Raw genomic sequence first — 4,701 nt, 5'->3', positions numbered from 1 at the left:
TACATTTGGCAATTTATGTTACCCCCTCACCCCTAAAGTGCAGTCTCTAACTAATCCCTAATACAATGACTCGGGATCCAGTCACTCTTGTCTATAATCTGGGTGCTCCCCAGTGAAGATGGTGCTCCATGCCTCCTGGCTCCCTTGGCATGTATCTGGGTGCTGTGGCTCCATATTGCTCCCAAATTATGTTTACAAGTATTATTTCATTAATAAGTGAAAGGATCCCTTTATTTCTCATATATGTTGTTCTTGTTGTTGACCGCCTTCTAGTCGAGCACAGCTCACAGCAACCCTTATGAACAAAAGGCCTGAAGCCCCTCTACAACTATCAACATTTATTAAAGTTCATAGTTTCTGGAAGTATGTTGTTTAGGAAGTGGATGCCACTCCTGCTTCCAATCTCATATATAGTGAAATGTATTACTATCTGAGACTTACATAGACACAACCTTGACAACTAGACCCCGATATATAATGCCAGGAAAACTTTTCATCATATTTACTTATTTAGGTTGTGAATTGGGCTGCCACATTGATTGTGCAAAGTGTCTAATGTGTGTAAATCCCAGCAAAGATGAGGAAATGTTGAAAGCTAGCCTAAATCTGCTCACCTGGCTGTGTGCTCTGTATCTTTCTCAGTTTGTACATTAAACAGGGCTATTCTAACTAGATGATAAGCTCTCTCAGAGTAGAGAATATTCATGTCAATCTATCTGAACATTTTTACAACTTATCATTAAAGTTAATGAAGAAACACGTAGGTTACATGAGTCACCGAGTAGATAAAAATGAGATTGATGCTTAGATATTAGCTGTTGTTACGGTTTTGGTTTTTGGTGTTTCGGTGTTTTGTTTTTTTTTTTTACTCCTGAGCTTGTTTTTGTTTTTTCAGTTTCTTTTGGGAGATCTTTTCTCCTGGAAACATCCTCATCTGGTTTAAGGACAATTTGTTCCTTTTTAGTAAAGATCAGGGGTTGGAACCTCATGTATGGGTTAATCCAAATTTGAGCTCTGTATGTGCAGCAGAGCATATTGGGAGTCTTGTTCACCTGGATGTGCTTAATGACCAGTGACTCAATATCTAAATCCTTAAGTTCAGGATTAGTCTCTGCTTTTAAAGCATATGCAGCAAAAACTCGACACTCTTTTTGGGCCACCAGTTCTGTGTCCAACCCCTGCCAATTCCATAATTGTAATGTCTGAATGATACACATTTGCAAAATGACATCTTTCAGACACTTGGTGACTTTCTGGATATGCATACTCTTGATGGCCTGGACAGCTTCCTGGGTGTTCCTCAAGTAGACCTGGAGATTTGAAACTTTTAATTTGCTTGATTTTGTGGGATTTTTCTGCGTCAAGTGAATAGCAAATAATTTTGGGAGAGCTCTTGAAGCTACTCACTGGAAGAGCTGTTGGGAGGGCTTTTCACATGCACAGATAATTCACTCATTCACTCCTTGTCATTTGGTCAGAATTGACTCATAGCTGACCTTAACAAAGAAGATGCTTAGTAAATATCTGTTGAACTGAATTTCAGATTACATTTTTAGACATGACATTCCTATGTGCCATCAATTTTCAAGTTCATTATGCAAGAAATCAGTTACCACACTGACTTTACACTCTCCTGAGCATCTATCACAATGTCAAATACCTTAGAGATATTTAATAGAAATTAATTTACTATGATAAATCACCCTTGTTCATTTTCTGTTCTTTTCATCATATTTTCTACTCTATTTTATGATATACTTTCTAAGTTTTATGTATTTTATCTTCTAAAAAGCCTTGTATGATTGTAGTGTTCACATGCATAATAAATTTTGAAGCTTTTATAGTGAAATCAGATGAGTCATTGAGTCTAGCTAATAATTTACAAGTCTTCATAAACAATAGTGTCGTGTACAGAGCAGACATAAATTAAATTTTTGGTTATTGACAAAAAAAAAGGTGATGACAATGGAGTTGGAACCCTATACCATGCCTACAGACACATAAATAAAACAAAAGCTGCATTTTTAAATATTTTTAAAATAAATGGTATATAGTCCAGGGGGAGTTGTGCTTCTGACTCAATGGTGGAGCCTCTCTGGGAGTTATGAGCAGCTCAGAGGAAGAAAGAATTTACAGCCATATAAACCCAAAGCAGGATCGGCAATAAGCCAGTTCTGACCAAACAGCAATGAATACATGAGTGAATTATCCATGTATGTAACAACAACCCTTAAGGATTGTCCTAGGATTAGTCTCATTTTTATCTTCATGTAAACTAATGAAAAGATAATCCTTTATTAAATTAGAGGTATGTGAAGGATCTTGAGCAAGAAGTTCATTTGGTGATATACCAGAAACTGAGGAGCCCTGGTGGTATAGTGCATAACATGTCAGGCTGCTAAATGAAAGCTTGACAGTTCAAATCCACCAGCTTCTCCAAGTGGGAAAGATGGTCAATCTCCTTTGACCTTGGAAACAATGAAAAGTAACTATGAGTGGGAAGCAACTCCACTCAGCAGCAATGGGGCTTTTTGGTTGTTGTTATGATTTTTTGTTTTTATTTCGTTTTTTAAAGAGACAAGTATTTCATTGGACAAGTCTGCTGCTAAGGACTTTTTAAAAGGCCAAAGAGCAAGGATGTAACTTCAAGGAGTAAGGTATAGTGGACCCAAGCCATGATATTTTTAATCACATCAAATGCATGTTGGCCAATAAATAAGGGAAACAATTATACCCAATGTTTGATAGATCTTAGCTGAAAGCAGAGAGTACCAGAGGAATATTTATCTCTGTTTCATTGACTATGCAAAGGCATTTGACTGCATGTATCACAACAAACTGTGCCTAACTTTGAGAAGAATGGGAATCCCAGAACACTTGATTGTGCTTATGCAACACCTGTACTTGGACCAGGAGGCAGTCGTTAGGACAGAGCAAGGAAACACTGCATGGTTCAAAATCAGGACAAATGTATGCCAGGGATCCATTCTATCTCAATTTTTTTTTTCAATCTATGTGCAAAACAGATCATCCGGGAGGATGGCCTCTATCAGTGGCATCAGGATAGAAGGAAGACACATCAACAGCCTGTGTTATGCTGATGACACAATTTTGCTTGCTGAAACTGAGGAGGACTTGAGGCATTTGCTGCAGAAGGTCGACTGAAGCTTTCAATACAGATTGAAGCTCAACATCAAGAAATCAAAGATTGGCAGCATCATGATAGTGAAGAGATTGTACTGACGAGCAACGATGTCAGTATAGAAACTAAGATGCACTTAATTCAGCCCATGGGCTGGACAATGATTGAGGATGACAGAAGAAGACTTTATGCCTTTGAGTTATGGTGCTAGAGAAGAATATGGAATAAATTATGGACTACTAGGTTGTGGTACGAGGGATATTATAGCTAATGTTAGATGGCTCTTAGCAGAAAGCAGAGAATGCCAGAAGAATGTCTATTGGTGCTTTATTGACTATGCAAAGGCTTTTGACTGTGTGGATCATAATAAGCTGTGGCTGACTCTGAGAAGAATGGGAATCCCAGAATATTTGATTGTGCTAATGCAAAACTTATACTCAGACCAAGAGGCAGTTGTCAGAATAGAGCAAGGAGACACTACATGGTTCAAAATCAAGAAGGGGGTTCGTCAGGGATGTATTCTGTCTCCATACCTTTTCAATCTGTATGCAAAACATCATCTGGGATGCTGGGCTATATGAAGAGGAATGTGGCATCAGGATTGGTGGAAGAATTATTAATAACCTGCGTTATGCAGATGACACAACTCTGCTTGCTGAAACTGAGGAGGACCTGAAGTGCTTGCTGCAGAAGGTCAAGTACTACAGCCTCCTATATGGACTGAAGCTCAACATCAAGAAAACAAAGACTCTAACCACTGGGCCAATTGGCAGCATCAGTATGGATGGTGAAGAGATTGAGATAGTTAACAGTTTTAGTTTACTTGGCTCCACAGTCAACACTCTTGGTAACAGCAGCCAGGAAATCAAGAAATGAATTGCATTGGGAAAGTTGGCTGTGAGGGACCTCTCAAGAGTACTGAAGAGCAATGATGTCAGACTGCAGACTAAGGTGTGCCTGATCCAGGCTATAGTCTTTGCAACTATGTGCTATGCATCAGAGAGTTGGACAGTGACTAGGGTAGATAGAAAGAGAACTGATGCCTTTGAGCTGTGGTGCTGAAGAAGAGTGTTGAATATACCATGGACTGCTAGGAGAGCAAACAGGTTTGTCCTGGAGAGGGTGAAGCCAGAATGTTCCCTGGAGTCAAGGATTCTGAAGCTTCGTCTGACATATTTTGGGCATGTTGCAAGGAGGGACTGGTCCTTGGAGAGGGCCATCATGTTTGGCAGAGTGGAGGGGCGGCAAAGGAGAGGAAGACCTTTGATGAGATGGATCGATTCTGTGACTAGAGAGGTGGGAATAAGTGCGTTTGAGATGGCTATGTTGGCACAGGATAGAAGAGCATATAGAGCTCTTGTACATAAAGTCGCTATGAGTTGCAAGTGACTCGATGGCACATAACAACAAACAAGCAAAAGAACAAACAGATCCACCTAGAGAGAGTGAAACCAGGTTGCTCCTTAGAGGCAAGGATTTTGAAGCTCTGTCTTATATACTTTGGGCATGTTGCCAGGTGTGACTAGTCCTTGGAGAGGGGCATCATGCTTGGAAGGGTG

The 4,701-nt window shown here is 39.7% G+C and overlaps 1 pseudogene; it reads right to left on the bottom strand.

Moving 5' to 3' along the window:
- Positions 1-865: 865 nt before the first annotated feature.
- On the bottom strand, positions 866-1,349 carry LOC102844041 (annotated as a pseudogene).
- Between the last annotated feature and the right edge of the window lie 3,352 nt (positions 1,350-4,701).

This window comes from Elephantulus edwardii, unplaced genomic scaffold, assembly GCF_000299155.1.
Source record: "Elephantulus edwardii isolate Elephantulus edwardi_28Jun2011 unplaced genomic scaffold, EleEdw1.0 scaffold00044, whole genome shotgun sequence".
Taxonomy (NCBI): Eukaryota; Metazoa; Chordata; class Mammalia; order Macroscelidea; family Macroscelididae; genus Elephantulus; species Elephantulus edwardii.
The sequence above is the reverse complement of the archived record's forward strand: the minus strand, read 5'-3'. Positions and strand labels throughout refer to the sequence as shown.